Below are 17,506 nucleotides of genomic sequence, written 5' to 3'. Positions count from 1 at the left end.
GCCTCCTTCCCTCTCTGAGGCTGAACCCTACATTTGATGGGCCATGAGCCCTGCTCTCAGCCCATCTTGAGAATTAGGATCCCGATTTCCCAGCCTCCCTTGCAGCTCAGGGGTAGCCGCACAACCCCGTTCTGACCAATGAGATCTAAGCAGGGAGCAGCTGGGGGGGGAGGGGACGTTTCTAAGAAAGCTCTTCTTTTCTTTTAAAAGAAGTCCGACACAGCTGGTGAGCCCCACATCCCTCCCACCTTCCACCCACCTGGAACCCAGCTGCGCTGGTCATCTGGTGCCACCTCGAGGCTTCTTGCTGGGCCACAGCGGGCACGGCTGACCGCTCCCCCATCCTTGAAACCCTGTCCTCTTGCTCTCCTGCATTGGAGTGTCAAGTCCGTGTGAAACAGGATGCTCCCTATCTCATTCCCCGCTCTACGGTCACTCTTCTTTTCCGCCCCTTAGTTCTAACATGGCAGTAAGGGATTGTCCCCGCGTGCTCGTGTGTGAGTGTGCAGGGTGGCAGTGCCGCTCCGGAGGCCTGGCCCATCTGGAGTTCTGTGAAGGGTGAGGGGACCAGAGCAGCAGGACCAGTGTTGGGGGTCAGCCCCTCTTCCCCATCCTGGGGCCCAGGGACTGCTGGTAACCAGCTGGGGCCCAACCCATTGCCTCCCCTCATCTGGACCCCCACTCATACCCCTTTCTCTATGAATTCAACAAAAACCACTTCCCTACCTCTCTCCTCCCCCTCCCTCGTGGAAGACGATGTGCTGGCTGGGGCAGAGAACTGAGCAGAGAACTGAGCGGAGAGCCCCCTCCCCATAACCTCGGAGAGGCCAGCACCTGCCCTGCAGTATCTGGGTATCTGGAATCTGGGCTGCAGCCTGGGAAGGCTGGAGGGGGAGATGGCCTGCCTCCCAGCTCTCCTCCTTGTCCCGCCTCTGTGCCAGGGGCCAGGCTCTCCCTGTGTGGCGGTGGGTGGGCTGTCAAGACGTGTCATGTACATTTGTACCAAAAATAAAGGGATCCCTGGGTGGTGCAGCGGTTTGGCGCCTGCCTTTGGCCCAGGGCACGATCCTGGAGATCCGGGATCGAATCCCACATCAGGCTCCCCGTACATGGAGCCTGCTTCTCCCTCTGCCTGTGTCTCTGCCTCTCTCTGTCTCTCTCTGTGACTATCATAAATAAATAAAAATGTAAAAACAAAACAAAACAAAAAAAACAAAAATAAATAAGTGACTATGGGGAAAAAAAAAAAAAAGGAAGAGACTTCTAGTTGTCCCCTAATATCTACTCTCTTTTTCTTCTGCAGAAATAGAAATTTGGGAGCACCTGGGTGGCTTAGTCAGTTGAGTGTCTGACTCTTGATTTTGGTTCAGGTCATGATCTTCGGATCGTGAGACAGAGCCCCATGTTGGGCTCCAGGCTGAGCATAGAGCCTGCTTAAGATTCTCTTTCTCCCTCTGCCTCTGATCCCCTAGTCCCCCCCCACCCCAGCTGCTTGCACACACACACCCATATGCCGTCTCTCTAAAAAAAATAATAATAGAAATTTTGCTGATAAAGATGAAGACTACATTTCCCAGCTTGCTGTGCAGATAGGTGTAGCCACATGACTGGACTCCAGCCAATGAAACGAGAGCAGAGCCAAGGTGTGAACTTTCCTATTCATGCCCTCTAAAGGAGAAGTGCATACCTCTTCTTCGTTTTTCAGCCCTTCCCACAGGCTGGAATGTGGCTGCGATGATAGGAGCTGGAGCAGCCATATTAAGCCAGACAGTGGGGCCATCTCCAGGTTGGGAAGGCCGGTAACACTGAATATGAAAAACTATAACCGATCAGTGCTGGTCATGTCATGCTCAGACTATTATATTCAAGAGAAGTAAACTTCTATCTTATTTAAATCACCATTATTAGGCTTTTGCTATAGCAGACCTATATTCTCAGGAATGCACCTTTATTTATTAAAACATAGTGGTTGGGGATCCCTGGGTCGCGCAGCGGTTTAGTGCCTGCCTTTGGCCCAGGGCGCGATCCTGGAGACCCGGGATCGAGTCCCACGTTGGGCTCCCGGTGCATGGAGCCTGCTTCTCCCTCTGCCTGTGTCTCTGTCTCTCTCTCTCTCTCACTGTGTGCCTATCATAAAAAAAAATAATAATAATAAATAAAAAATAAATAAAACATAGTGGTTGGATATTTCCCCCGACACCCGCAGCCTGATCTGTCCATGTATGAGAGAAATGTTCTCTACAATTTATCTGGTCCTGTCCATCCCTCAAACATTGGTGCTGCCAAAAAAGGATGTTTTTTGGTTAAGTTGATGATTATTTGTGAGCCACGATGTAGACTAGAAGGGGCCATGAGACCAGGCCTGATTCTCCTCTGACATGTCAGCTGCGAGAAAGGGCACAGCTACGTGGATGGAGGCACTTGCCCTGGAACACCAGTGCTCAGAGCTTATTCACAGTAAGCAGCTGGCAGGCAACAATGTGTTTCCTGATCTTCATTCAGTGCCGAGAGAAATTGAGAATATTACAAGTGCAATCAAGCCAAGGCCACTGAGTGGACGTCTTTTTAGCCAGCTGTCAAAAGAGATGGGCTGAACAAAAGTCTGCTTTTCCAACCTGAGCCGCTCTCGCTGTTGAATGAAGGTGCACATCGAGCTTTTTTTTTTTTTTTTTTTTTTTTTTTTAATGAAGGCCAAGATTCAAAGTCTTTCTTTATGACACAAAAGTGCCCATGCAAACCATTCCTTTGGTTTTTGGAAACATGACTTGTCTCCACAGTCAGCACCTGGAATAATCAGACTCCATCAAATGTTCACATTTGATTAAAAGATACCAGGGTTTTGAAAGACCAACTGTGGGGCAAATTTCATGATTTTCCCAACAGCCTGACTGTCCCAGAACTTGACGATTCTCTCCACTGCTCAGGGGGACAAATCAATGACACGGCAATGAGCATACTAAAAGTCACATCCAAGGGCTGCTGCCAAACAAGAAGGAATGTCTTCTAGCCTGAAATGCAACCAAAGCAGGGTCTGGGCTGTTGGTCCCTACAGCGTTCCAGCTCTGGAGTGCGCCGAGCGTGGCATCTTCCCTTCTGATGGCCCCAGAAAGAAGCTTCCGTGCAAAATTGCTTCTTCATCGGCTCAGGGGCTGTGTCCAATCCTCAAAGCCCAGGGCCACCGACCACCACCACCAGACACTTGTCCCAGCCCCACCAACCTGTGTCTGAGCGATGGGTTGTCTGCTCTGGTGAAGTCAAGAGAAGCAGCTGCCTGGATGGGAACCGTGAACTGCGGGACAAGCTAGCTTGTCATCGGGCCAGATGGGGAGGCCTGGCTCATTCATACACTTGGCAAGTCATGATGGAGGGCCTACTACGTGCCCAGAACACAGATGGCCTGGAAAATCAAAATCTTAAAATTTTAAAAACAGGGGTTACAAACATAATGATCTCGTCTGGTGAAATGAAGACACTTTTTTAATTGTGGTAAAATATATATAACGAAATTTACCATTTTTCAATGTACGTTCAGCGGCATTAAGCGCACTGGCATCATTGTGCCACCAGCACCACGGCCCATCTCGAGGACTTTCTCATCCTCCCCGATGTGCTCACTCAACACAAACTCCCCATCGTCTGTCCTCAGCCCCCCCAGAACCAGCATTCTACTCTCTTTCTCTATGGATGTGCCTACTCCAGATGCCTCACTTAAGTGGAATCCTCCAGAATTTGTCAGTTTGTGTCTGGCTTCTTTCACTTAGCGTTAGGTCTTCAAGGTTCATCCATATGGTAACAAGGATCAGAACTTTACTCCCTTTTTTTTAAGCCTGAAAAATGTTCCATTGGATACATGTTTCTTTTATGCCTTCAGTATGTTTATACAATGTCTTGTATTTTGTGTAACCATTCATCAGTTGATGGAATTTGGGTTACTTCCACCTTTGGGCGCTTCTGAATAATGCTGCTGTGAATTTGGGGGTGTGTTTGAATCTCTGCTTCCATAGTTCTTTCAAACTCCTTAGCCAGGAGTAGAATCGCTACATTCGATGATAACTCTATGTACCTTTTTTTTTTTTTTTTTTTTTTTTTTTAAGAGAGACCTTGTAAGCATGAGGGGGAGGAGCAGGGAGAGAGAGAATCTTTTTTTTTTTTTTTAACTTATTCATTTTTTTTTTTTTTTTTTTTTAAGGATTTTACTTATTTGAGAGAGAGGGAGAGCATGAGCGGGCAGAGGGAGAAGGAACCTGACATGGGGCTCGATCCCAGGACCCTGGGATCATGACCTGAGCCAAAGGCAGACGCTTAACCGACTTAACCCCACAGGTGCCCCTCGATATTTCTCTTCTGGAGAAACTGCCAAACTGTTCTCCACACCATCTTACATTCTACCATTAATTTTAAACGTATTTTATTTACATTTTTTTAATTATGACACATCTTTTCTTAATTACCTAAGATTGGTGGTTCCCCTGTGCCATTACGTAGTCCAAGATGTCATGGGCAGGGGCTAGACGACCCTGTGGGCTTTCAGTTCTGTGGTTCTGGATCAGAAAACTGAGAAGTTGAGGTCTTGGCGTGCTCAGACTAAGACATGTGGCTCTGTGTTGGGGCTTGTGGGTGCACCTCCAGGCCACGGTGCTGGGCGTGGGGTCACTGGGCTGTATCTTCCCAAACTGCTTTGGAGGAAGGGCAGCAGGAGGGGAAGTGGCTGGGGCTGGGCTGTGGGCATGCAGGAGAGGAGGAGACACGGGGACAGATGGAGCAGGAGCGAGCAAGGCCTGGGACCCACCTGTGAGAAGCCACGCGTGCCAGGTACCTTGCCTGAGCTGGCCGTGGGCTGGCTGAGGCCAGTACCGTGTTCCGGAAGGGCTGAGAGAAGAGAAAATCATTCATTCATTCAACAAACATCCTCGATCATCTGCCTACAGAGACAAGCAGACCCAGCCCACCTGTGTAGAGCCCCCACCCTCCTGAGCCCCTGCATCACCAAGTCTAACCAGCCCACTGAAGGTCTCCCCAAGACACCACCTCCCACACAATTATAGCCACCGTTCATGGAGGTTCACCACGTGCCGGCTGCCTACTAAGCACGTCACACGGATTAACACCCCCCACTTAGACAAGCCCCATTTTATAGGTGAGAAGGTAACTGCAGCTCAGAGAGGCAGAGCAGCTTCCCAAGGTCATATAGCTGGAAGACGGAGAGCCTACACTGGTCACCCCCAAACTGCCTCTCTGAACGCGAGAGCCTTTTCTGAAGACACTGAAAGCAACACCAGCAAGGGGGCTGATGTCACACACTCCACAGAATCCAGAATTTTCCGAAGCCCCTCTTAGAGGGGAGGCCTCCACCGGGGGTATCTTCCCCCCCCTCCCCAAGGTGTCCTTCGGTCCTCCTTGCTTCTGCCCAGACTCACCAGCACCCACCCCTGCCCCGAGCCTTGGGCCCTGAGCAATCGCTCCTCCTTCTGTAAAGCAGTGACTGACACCCTCCACCCTCCGCAGTGGCCTCCACGGGGAGCGGGCTCTCCTGAGAGCGGGCAGGACTGCTGAGAGCAAACATTTCTCCCCTTTGTCACATAGAGTAATAGACTCTTGAAAAATCACATACTTGGAGGATCACAGCTGAATCTTATAATCTGAGACTCTCCATCAAAGAACCTCACAACCATGGACTAATAGAATCTCGGAGTCAGTGACTCGAGAATCCCAGGATGCTACAATCTCTCCATCACCGACCGGGTGGTGGCCAATGTCACAGAGCAGCCCTGGCTGGTGGGCTGCCTCGGGGCAGGCCCAGAGAGCGAGGGGGCTGGGGAGGCGAGGAAGTCTTGGGGTACAGAAGCAGGGGTAAGGGTGGAGGAGGGAGGCTCAGCCTGTTGTCATGCCAGAGGAAGCAGTTGGCGGGTGAGGCCTGGCTCTGTTACTGATGGTTTTTAATTATGTAAATCAGCCCAGGGCCTGCGCCTGGCAAAGGCTTGGCATCCATCCACTGGCAGCAAAATTAATCAATAAATAACCAGCTGGATGGGGCCTGGGCATAAGCACCCAGCCACACCTCCACCACCACCCAGAGGGGTCCTCCCCAGCTGGCAGGAGTAAAGGGATTATAGGCAGCTCAGGCCGTCAGTGCCGTTGCACACACACACTCACACATGCCTGCACACACATGGGTACATGCACACACAGGCACCACGTGCGTAGCTGTTGATTTGAATTCGTCATGTAGATGCACAGGTAGACAACCCTGCTTGCAAGGACCCTGGGCTGCAGCCCCTGAGTGCCTGACACACCCCTCCCCACGCAGAGCCCAGCACACGCCCGGGAACACAGCCGTAGGAGGCCAGTTCCTTGTTCCAACCCCACGCTTGTCTCAGGTGGGACAGAGCTTTGCAGAGCCCCCCCTAGACCACTTCACCTCCACCACCATCCTGTGAGGCTGGCACAGCTGGGCTGAGGCCCTCATTTTACCGACGAGGAAGCTGGGTCTCAGAGAATGGACTTGTCCAGAGTTGTATCTGGGGGTCCTTCCTCCTGCCCCCAACCACCCTTGCCCCCACCCAAAGGTTCGAAGGGGCTCTAGACCCATGAAGGGGAATAAAAGTGGGAGGGAGTGCTAGGGCTCCCCAGCTACCCAGGAAATGCCACCCCCCCACCCACCCCCCACTCCCCCCACCTCACCCCCCCAGAGCAGGGGCCTCGCTGACCTGGCAGACAGCAGGGCAGGCCTGCATCCCAGTCCAGGCCAGGCCGGTGGGGGGCCTTTCCTCTCCCCTAGGGAGCAGTGATGGATTGCTCTCTCCCACCTGGCATGCTCACCCCGGCTCCCCAGCACTGCTGCCATAAATCAGCCTCCTCATCTGGGCCTTGGCTGTTCCTTGATCACTTTCCAGCATTGGGGTTGGTGTTTTCAACCGGCCCTAGTGCAGGAGGGGACTTGTAGGAAGAATGTAAAATTAACAGACAGGTTTCCTCTTCCTCTCTTCCCCTTCTCTCTGCCTCTGGCCTTCTGCTGGCCTCTACTTCTCTCTGGTTGGGATCACTAAACACTGAAGGTGGAAATGACCCGATACATGAATGAGTTTCACTGAGCGCACCATAGGTCTCTATCTCTGGGTCTGGCGAGACACACATCCGCTTCTCTCAACCTCAGCCCAGGGATTTCCCAACCACCTCCTCCCCAGGAAGCAGGAAGAGGAAGTGGGAAGGTGCCTTGCATGGTCGAAGTAGACTCATCAGACCCAGGGGGAGGCCAGGAAAGAAGCGTGAGAGCCAGGAGCGCCCAGGGAAGTCAGCCCTTTGGAGCCACCACTCCTTGGAGCAGCCGAGGAGGACTGTGGACTTCAATGAAGGTCCAGGGTGCACAGCCCTGGGAATTCAGCACATTCAAACAGGGGTTAGCCGCTCAGCGCCTGGAGCCAGTCTCCCCAAATCTAAATCCAGGCTGAGCCACTTAGTAGCTATGTGACCCTGGGCAAGCTGCTTCACCTCTCTGTGTCTGGGTTTCTTTTTGGGCAAAGTGGAGTAATAGTACTTCCATCATTGGTGAGCGGGTACATACTCTGTAGAAGAGTCACTGATGAGCACAGTCAAATGCTCTAAAAATTAGCAATTGTCACCATAATGAAAGATGCTGGTACACAGACCCTAGCGTATCAGAATGCCCTGGGGGGCTTTTAAAACCCAGATTGCTGCCCCTCCTCCCACTCCCCAGAATTTCTTCCTCGGTAGGTCTGGCAGGGGCCTGATGTTTGCATTTCTAGAACATCCCCAGCTGTTGCTGGGACTGCTGGCTTGGGGCTCACCCTCTGAGAACCCACTGAAGCCCATGCTGGTGCTCACTCTCCAGCTCAGCTCCCCCACCTGCTCTTCAACAGAGAACAGAGACCCAGAGAGGTAAGTGTGTGCCCCAAGGCCACACACGCTTAAGGTGGCCCTGGCCAAGCCTCCCCAGAGGAGGAGGGAGGGGAAGGCCCTGGAGGCAGAGGTGGTTCCATCACTACCACTCACTCCACCTCCTCCCCGACCTTCCCTACTGACTCCAGGAGCAAAGGGACAGAGAATTTGCCTTCCCTGCCAGAGCTAATCTTTTAATCTCTTTGGTTTTAATCTTGCAGCGCAGCATAAACCCAAATCCGCACAGGGGAAGGAAGGGGGCGAGGGACACAAATCTCATGCCCTGCGGAGGTGAGTAATCCAGGCTTTTAACCCTGCATTTTATCCCAGATCTCTCATCCCATCTCTGCCTTCCTCACCCCCTGCTACTGAGAGGCATGTCTAATAGGAGACTAGGAGGCAGAGAGAGTGAGGAGGCAGAGAGAGCAAACAGATGGCGTGAGGCCAGGTGGAGTCACGTGTCAAAAAGACTCCACTTGGGGAGGCAAAGCTTTCTTAAACAGAACACAAAACAACATAACAGAAAAATGATACATTGTGCTTCATTACAATTAAGAGTTATATTCATCAAAAGACATGATTTAGAGAAAGAAAAACCAATTCACAGATGCAAAAAAGATATTTCAATACATACATGTGACAAAGGACTAGTATCCAACATATATAAAGAACCTCTGCACATTAATAAGAAAAAAAAACACTTTAAAAAATAGGCAAAAGGTACAAACTGGAATTTCATGAAAGAAAATAGCAAAATAACCAATATGCACATGAAAAGACCCTAAATATTATCAATCATCAGAGATTTACAATTTAAAACCACATTAAGTATCATTCACACCCACAGAAATGGCCACAATTAAGAAGACTGAAAAATATCAAATACAGGAAGGATACACAGCTTGTACACAGCTAGTGGAAGTGGCAGTGGTCCAACCCGCTTGACAGTTTACATATTATCTAACATATTATCTATTCTCTGGCCCAGTCATCCCACAACTAGGTATTTGTCCGAAAGAAGTGAAAGTATATGTCTACACAAAGATGGGAACATGAATGCTCACTGCAACTTTACTCACTACAGTTCCAAACAGGAAACAACCCAAAAGTCCACCAACGGGTAAATGAATAGACAAATGGTGGCATAGCCCACAGGGGAACAGTACTTAGCAATAAAAAAGAATCAGCTATAGACACACATGCCACACCAAGGATGAGTCTCACAGGCATTACACTAAGTCTGAGAAGCCAAAAGCAAAAGAACACACTGCATGACTGTTTATATGAAGCATAAGAACAGGCAAAACCAATCTCTAGTGACAGAGGTCAGGATCGTGGTTGCCCTTTGGGAGAGGACACATTAGTGACTAGGAAGGGACATGAGGAGCCGTCTGGGGCACTGGGAAGCTTTGACAAACAGGCAAAATTCACCAAACTGTACACTTAGGATCTACACACTTTCCTATATGTAAATTATACCTCAATTTTTTTTTTTAAGTAAAAAGAGAAATGAAAAGACACTACATTTGGAACACGTTCTCAGACCATCCCCTGCCCACCCCTTTGGGACTCAAGGGACCCCTGGGGCCCAGCCCAGCTCCACCATGGTGTGACTTTGAGCACACCTTGTACCAACTCTCAGTCTTAGTTTCCCTCTCCGTTGTAAAAAGGAAAGAATTGGGATCCCTGGGTGGCTCAGTGGTTTAGCGCCTGCCTTTGGCCCAGGGCGCGATCCTGGAGACCTGGGATTGAGTCCCACGTCAGGCTCCTGGCATGGAGCCTGCTTCTCCCTCCTCCTATGTCTCTGCCTCTCTCTCTCTCTCTCTCTCTCTCTAATCAATCAATCAATCAATCTTAAAAAAAAAAAGAAAGAAAGAATTTCTGCCAATCTCACCAGTCTATGGGGGCAAATCTGTGTGATATGGAGGTGAAGATGCCTATGACAGTGAAATGTTCCCTCGGGTGGTCATAACCCTCGTGACGCCCTCTCAGGGCCCAGCAGAAGCAGGGGGACCTGCATGAGCTTGGTCACTGGACCAGAGCCACCTGGGGCTGGACCTGCAGGAGTGTCAAGAGGTCTTCCCAGACCAGCTACCCTCTGCTGGCCACCTACATCCTCAAGACTCTGGGTTACCCGTATCCTGCCCTCCCAGGTGGACCACCCAGACCGCCAACCCAGTGCCAAGCTATACCATCACCACGGTCATCACAGTTTCTTCCAGAACATATCTGCAAGGCACAGAGCCCCCTCCTGGGCAGCCTTCCCTCCCTCTCCCCAGCCCTGCCGTGGTTGTCCAGCAGAACCCCTTCCTCAAGGCTGGAACTACTACGGGACACTAAGGAGGAAATAAGACCCCAAACCAGCAAGCCCCTGCAAGGCCTGGGTGCTGGCATTCCCTGCCAGGGCTCTTTCCCCTAACCCCCTCCAGCCGTTTGGTCTGAAATAGTCACTGCACCTGGAAAAAGCTTCACTTTGGGGTGCATAGGACGCTACTGTACTCTGTGGCAGAGACTGCAGAGTACCCTAATTGTGTCCTGTCTCCCATTTACTTTAGCAACAACCTCATGTGGCCATGTGCCCAGCCAAAATATTCCCTTTCCCAGCTTCCCTTGCAGCGAGGTGAGGCACATGAGAGCAAGCATAAATTGTTAGGTGGGACAGAGGGAAACATTTAGCCAGTCGATACCCACCGCTCCAGAAAGCAGATGTGATAATGGAGATCCAGCAGCCACATTGTAGCATGAGGTGCCTCTGAGGCTGGAAGCCATGTGCTGAGGTTGGTGGGACTAAGAAAAAGGAGGAGCCCGGGTCCCTGACGACACTGTTGAGGCTCCCACCAGCCCTGGACTCTCCTACTTCCCGACATCCTTTGTGTGGAAGAGAAATAAGCCTCAATCTGGTCCAAGCCTTCATTTCCTGTCTCTGTTATCTGCAATGGGAAACAATCCTGACCTGATCCACGAAAGCCCCGTGAGGTTGCAATTACTGGGCAACCCCCACCTCTGACACCCCCACGTTACGGATGCGCCCCCCCAGACAGCCATGACTCCCGAGAGAGAGACTAGTGTTCAAATCCCAGCTCCCAGACCCCTGCGGACCCCACAGCCCAGCGCCCATGATGCTCCATGCGCGTCACCACAGTGACAGCTCTTCACACAAGGGCTGTTGAGGCTGCAAAGCGCTGGGCCCAACAGCGTGCCTGTTGCAGAGATAACGGGCCAGAATATTTACAAATCACAAAGAGAAAACCAACCAACCATCCGGACACTAGCCAGGGTGGGGTGTAGAGCCCTCCTCTGTGCCTGCCCTCCTCCATCTCTGCCACGTGAAACTGGGTCACTGGCAAGAAGCAACCTGTGACAACATGGCTTGTGGTTCTCCTGCAAGAAGGGGTGCTGTTAAGCCATGCCGTGAGCACCCTACACGACTGTCCTGCAATGCACAGCACAGTGGCTGGGGACGCCCCACCGGCACCAGACAGCCAGAGTTCAGGGCCCTGCTCCACAGACAGTGGCCCTCCTCGTGCCTTAGTCTCTCCATCTGTAAAATGGGCACCACGGAGTGAGGATTACAGAGGCCGACCCGGGAAGAGCCTGCGGTGGTGGCTGCTACCCAGGAGGGGCTGTTTATCGTCGGCCACGGTCATCATGTTCATGCTGAGAACTTTCTTTCTTTATGGATGTGTGTGATAGGAACCTGAATTTACTCACCGGTTTTGGAACATTTCATCCCGACTTCACACTAACTGCTCTTATTAGAATTAACCCTACGAAGAGCCTCCCAGCACAGGAGGTGCAACCCAACGCTCTGCCTCCTGCTTCAGTTTATGCAGGTAAAAATAAGTGTGATTGCAGGTGATTCGTTTGTCAAACACAAGGTCGGAAATCTCGATTTGTCCGCGTCATGAAGGGGGCTCCAGGAAGCTCCCTCCATCCCGAGCTGTCTCCCCTCTGACACCGACTGAAATTCCACCATTAGAGTCACAGAACCCCTAGGAGGAGAAGCAATTTAGGAGAAACAGCATCTTGGAGTGAATGCACGGATCCAGGTCAACAACGGGGAGTGAGTCTCAGCAAGGAAAGGGAGGAAGCACCACAGGCAAATTTTTGGATCTTCTCCGGGGCAGTTGAGAAACCTGCAGCAGCTAAGGGCTGTGAGCTCAGTCTCACCCGCCTACACACGCGAGCACGCGTGCACACACACACACACACACACACACACACAGCGGTAATCGCTTTACCCCAGCGGTGGAGGCTTAAGCAGCTCTGGAGCCCACCTCCCCAGCTGCACCGGCTGCCACTGTCCCAAGGCAGGTGTCCCAGAGCTTCAGCAAGGACTCTCTTTAGGGCTGGGAGCCAGCAGCTACTGGTGACACACAACCCCCCTCCCCACCCCTCCCTCCCTCTCTCTTTCTCTCTCTCACATACACACACTCATGCACAGACACACACAGCACTGAACACACACATAATAGACACAGACACACACTGAACTGTCCTCCCAAAGGTATGACACATCCAGAGAGGCCACACGGAATCGTCCTGCCCGGGAGAAAGCTATAGCCCTGCACTCGCAGAAACAAGGGAGCTGCACAGAGAGACTCCTTCACGCCCAGATCTTTCCCCACCACTGCTGGGTCTCCCGCTGCCCCCCCCCACTCCCCCATTCCTGCCCCTAGCCAGACATTCCGCCCCCGCCCCCAGGCTCTTAGCTAACCTCCCACACAAGAGCCCCACATCTTCTCTCCAGGACCAAGCCCCATCGGGGTCCTTTGGGACCTCTGCCGCCCCCCACCCCCCAGGAAACTTCTCACCCTCCTGTCCTTCCCCCATCAATGCCCCCCCAGCCCTGGAACTGCAAGAACCCAGGAGCAAGGGAGCAAGGAGTGCGTCTGCCATGGCCCCACTCGGAGGTGCAGGGCCACAGCCTTCCCCTCCCCTTGCCAGGGGCTCACCCCTCATCTCCCCTCCTTGGGGAGCTGCTGGAGGCTCTTCTCATTTTCCAACGAGCGAGTGAAAACAGAGATTAGAGCAATTAGAGAAAAGTCATCAGAGGGCAAGGCAGGAGCCACCACCGCACCTAATTACCAGCTCCAGCAAGGCATGGTGAAGCACAGACTCACACAGATGACAAATTTGCACAAATTCCAAGGCAGGGAGGGGCAGGAAAGGGGAGCCAAGTTCCATTTTAGATTCTCTTGTTTTTGTTTCAACCTGCTCTCTGCTGTTTGCAGCAGCTTTCACATCAAATGCGCCCAAGAGAGGCAGACGGGTCGGAAATGATTTCAGTCTCATTCTGTAGAAGGGGGCTGGCGCAGGACAGTTTCAGAGGGTCAGCCCACAGGTCCTGTCTCCCCGGTGGAAGGTGGGGGTCCGGGTGGCCCCTGCCCCCAGGAGAGGTCCCCTCGTTGGTTGGCCTTCCATCCTGTTTCCTGCTCTTCTCTCCCTGAAAATAATCAGCAAAGGGTTGAGGTACACAGACAGCAATGCTGTCTGGTGCTCATGGTGCTCGGATCTGCACGTGGGGCAACCTTGCCCCTCACCAAATGGGTACGATTATTTAACTGATGACTGCTGTTCCCAGCTAGTTGGGTTTTGCTGAGCCTGGGGGCGGGGGGTGCTGGGCACTTTTCCTCCCTGGCAAGGAGGAGGGGAGGTTTTCTGGGAATCTGAGTGCAGGGGGTCCATTTTCATGTCCCCTCATCCGCTGAGGTTCTTCCTAAACCTGGCCAAGACCCGGAAGCCGCCCCCCAGGCCTCCTAACCTTCCTGCCTGGCCCACCTTGCCCTGAGCCTGGTGCCGGGCAAGAAGCCAGCGGCGATGCAGGAGTGTCCCCTGGTGGTGAGAGCCGGCACTCCTGCCGGAACTCCCGCCTGGGATGTAGCTAGCCCCCACTCCACACACACACCACAGGACCGCCTGTCTAGGCCAAGGGAAGAGTGGGCGACCGTGCAAGAAGCACAAAGCCCTGAGGCCTGAAGAAGTTGAGAATGGCTCCATTCCTGTTCCAGAAGCAGGGAGCATGGAGGCTCATGGGTGGCAGGTGGACACCAGGCATAGTCAAGCAAGAGGGCAGGGAGGATGCTCAGTATCCTGCAGGGCTCATGAGAGGGGCTTGGGAAATGTGGGATGGATGAATCAAAGAACGAGTGAATGAGTGAATAAATGAATTCATTATTTCCTAAAGGGTGGTGTGAATATCACTAGCCATACATTATAAGGTAGTTTTTAGATAATATTGATTAACTTGTTTAAAAATGATATACTTATTTTTTTTTAACTTGTGTATTTATTTGAGAGATAAAGTATGAGTGGGAGGGACAGAGGGAGAGGGAAAGAGATTCTCAAGCAGACTCTGCTCTGAGTGCTGAGCCCAGTCCGGGGCTTGATCTCACCACCCCTGAGATCATGACCTGAGCCAAAACCAAGAGTTAGATGCTTAACCCCCTGCGCCACCAAGGTGCCACTGATATACTTATTTTTATGTATGTTACTTAAAATATATCTGGCCCGCCCAATCATTTATACAAAATGTCTCTCTAAAATAAATGTCTTGGGGTGGTAGATTCCAAACGTGGCTGTATGTTGGAATCACTTGGGGAGCTTTAAAAAATATCTCTGGGCAGGTATGCATCACTGACCATCAGGTGGCTGAGGAGGAAGCCCCTGTGTCCTGGACGCTCAAGCTGGGCATCGAATAAGGAGCAGTCTGGCTTCACTGCCATTTGAGATCATGACACTGCCATCACTGGAGAAAGGAAGCCATGCTTGGTGCCCTGGGATCCCCATTCTGGGTGACTGACTGAACTGAATGAACTCGAAGATATCATTGCAAGGAAGGAAAAGTGAGCTCATATTTATGTAAACTACTTCAAGGTAACGCAAAGTATAAAATTGATGTGCATTTACTATGATTTTAACATATTAGATAAACATTTCCCATTTATCCACCCTGGACATCATATTTTATTTACCGTATGTCTTTTTTTTAAGATTATTTATTTATTCATGACAGACAGAGAGAGAGAGGCAGAGACACAGGCAGAGGAAGAAGCAGGCTCCCTGCAGGGAGTCGGATGTGGGACTCAATCCCGGACCCTAGGATCATGCCCTGAGCCAAAGGCAGACACTCAACTGCTGAGCCACCCAGGTGTCCCTTATGAACATGTATTAACATAAGATGGTTAATGTAGTTATAATCTCTCTGTTTAAATTGAATCCTAGTTTGCTTATCATGATTTTCAGTTACTTTCTTGAGTAGAAGTTGAAGGAGCAAGTGGTTTGGTGTGGGCTTTGTAAAGAGATGTTGTTTGCTTCTAAATCTACATGTAGTCTAGAGAGTGCAGGTTGAATTATACCTGATGTGAGTTGTAGTCGTGTTAGATACTATTAATAAGAGAAAAGAACTTCCAGTTGTGAATTTTCATGGCAATACCCCTGGGAAGGAATTGATAGGAATAAATTCTGTATTATTTGCAAAGATTGGCATACACATTGAGATTTGAGTCTGATTTTTTATAGCAGTTTAATGGTATTCAGATAGCGGTTTTTTTTAGACTTTGAACAGATCCGTAAAACACAAAATGTGAATAGATTTGTCACAGCGCAGAGTCAAAAATTAGTCCTGTTGATGGCAAGTTATTTGATATTAATTCCATTTCATGAACAAATGCAATTAAGTTGCAAATCCCTAAACAGAGTGCAGTGTTGGGTCAGTGTTTTAATCGGTATCAGGAAATGTCAGATTAGCATCCCCAAGGAAGAAGAAATCTTTGGCACAATGCCGAAAACATATGTGTTACTTTTAAAGCTGTGCCTTCCTCTCTTACATGGCTACAGGGAATATAAATCAGTACATCCTCTCTCAAGGGCAATTGGAGAGTATCCACCTAAATGATAAATGCACCTTCTCTCTAATTCACCAGTCCTACTGCTAGGAAATTATCCTCCAAAATACTTAGCACGTGAGCCTAATAACATATGTACAAGAAAATTCATTGTAGCATTTTTTTTTTTGGAAGAGGATGTGACTGGAAACAGCCCGAATATCCATCAATAGAGGACCGGTTAATAAAAAAACTGGATAGCTATTCTTTGAAACACCACATGGCTGTAAAAAAGAATGAGGACTCATCAACAACAGAAAATAACCTGATTAAAAATGGGGCAAAGAACTTGAGAAGACAGTTCTCCAAAGAGGATGTACAAATGGCCAATAAGCACACGAGAAGATGCTCAGCATCACTAACCATTAGGGAAATGTAGATCAAAACCGCAATGAGCTAGCACCTCACACCCATTTGGAGGACTATTATTTTTTAAAGAAAGACAGAAAAATAACAAGTGGGGGGAGGGTGTGGAGAAAATGAAACACTTGTGAATTGCTAGTGGGAATGTAAAACGGTGCAGCTGCTGTGAAAACGGCCGTTCCTCCAAAAGATTAAACATAGAATTACCGTGTGATCCAGCAATTCCACCCTGAGTATATTCCCCAGAGAACTGAAAGCAGGGATGCAAACAGATATTTGTACACCTGCTATGTTCACAGCAGCATTATTCACAATATCCAAAGAATGGAAGTGACCCAAGTGCCCATGGGTGGATGAATGGACAAAATAACACACACAGATGATGGAATAGTCTGAAGCTGTGAAAAGGAAGGGAATCCTGATGCATCCTGCAGCATGGAGGAACCTTGGGAGCATTGTACTTAAACACTATGAAAAAGTTTTGGTGGGGCGCCTGGGTGGCTCAGCAGGTTAAGCATCCAATTTCGCTTTCAGCTCAGGTCATGACTTCATGGGTCCCTGGTGGAGCCCCAAATCGGGCTCTGCCCTCAGCAGAGAGTCTGCTTGAGATTCTCTCCCTCTGCGCCTCCCCCCACACACTTGTGCTCTTTCCCTCCAGCCCAAAAAATAAATAAATCTTTCTTTTTTTAAAAGTTTGGTGTGTGCCTGGGTGGCTCAGTTGGCTAAGCATCTGCCTTCAGCTCAGGTCCTGATCCCAGAGTCCTGGGATGGAGCCTCACATTGGGCTCCCTTCTCAGCAAGGAATTTGCCTCTTCCTCTGCCCCTTCCCCATTTGTGCGCTCTCTCTCTCTCTCTCGCTCTCTCTCTCTGTCAAATAAATTAACAAAATATTTTGTAAATTTTTTTTTAAGTTTTGGTGATAGTTGCACAACAACACAAATATGATTAATGTCGCTAATTTATACCATTATATTTAAAATGGTTAATATGCCAAAATTTTTGTTATACACATTTTAACACAGTTTTTTAAATTAATAATGTGATTTTTAAAGGAATGCAGGGAGTCTAAGCCCTCCTCTTTGATTAGGGGTCAGCCTTGGTTGCTGGCTTCTAATGAAGTGATGCTCATTCCCTCCTAGGCCAGGTCATAAGAGGCAATCCAGCTTCTACCTAGCTCCATTCGCTGGGAGCCCTGAGCCAACAAATAAGAAGTCCAGCTACCCAGAAAAGTCATGCTGACCTCATAGACCTCATAGAGATAGAGGACAATGCCAGCAACTTGAGTCTTCCTCATCCAGGTATCAGACACATGAGAGAGCCTTCAGATGAACCTAGCCCCAGCTCGGAGCTGCCCCAATTGA

At 50.1% G+C, this 17,506-nt stretch overlaps 1 long non-coding RNA gene across 4 annotated transcripts; it reads right to left on the bottom strand.

Moving 5' to 3' along the window:
- Positions 1-2,695: 2,695 nt before the first annotated feature.
- Positions 2,696-12,997, bottom strand: LOC144323004 (uncharacterized). 4 transcript variants are annotated; one of them, XR_013388563.1, is made up of 4 exons: positions 12,852-12,997; positions 4,790-4,869; positions 4,452-4,673; positions 2,696-3,412 (listed from the first exon to the last, which is right to left on the bottom strand). It is a non-coding gene; the product is annotated as an uncharacterized LOC144323004 (long non-coding RNA). The 4 variants fall into 4 exon arrangements; XR_013388564.1 differs by lacking the exon at positions 12,852-12,997 and adding an exon at positions 10,588-10,844; XR_013388562.1 differs by having other exon boundaries at positions 4,452-4,869.
- Positions 12,998-17,506: the final 4,509 nt, after the last annotated feature.

The sequence above is a fragment of the Canis aureus genome, chromosome 11, assembly GCF_053574225.1.
Source record: "Canis aureus isolate CA01 chromosome 11, VMU_Caureus_v.1.0, whole genome shotgun sequence".
Taxonomy (NCBI): domain Eukaryota; kingdom Metazoa; phylum Chordata; class Mammalia; order Carnivora; family Canidae; genus Canis; species Canis aureus.
The sequence above is the reverse complement of the archived record's forward strand: the minus strand, read 5'-3'. Positions and strand labels throughout refer to the sequence as shown.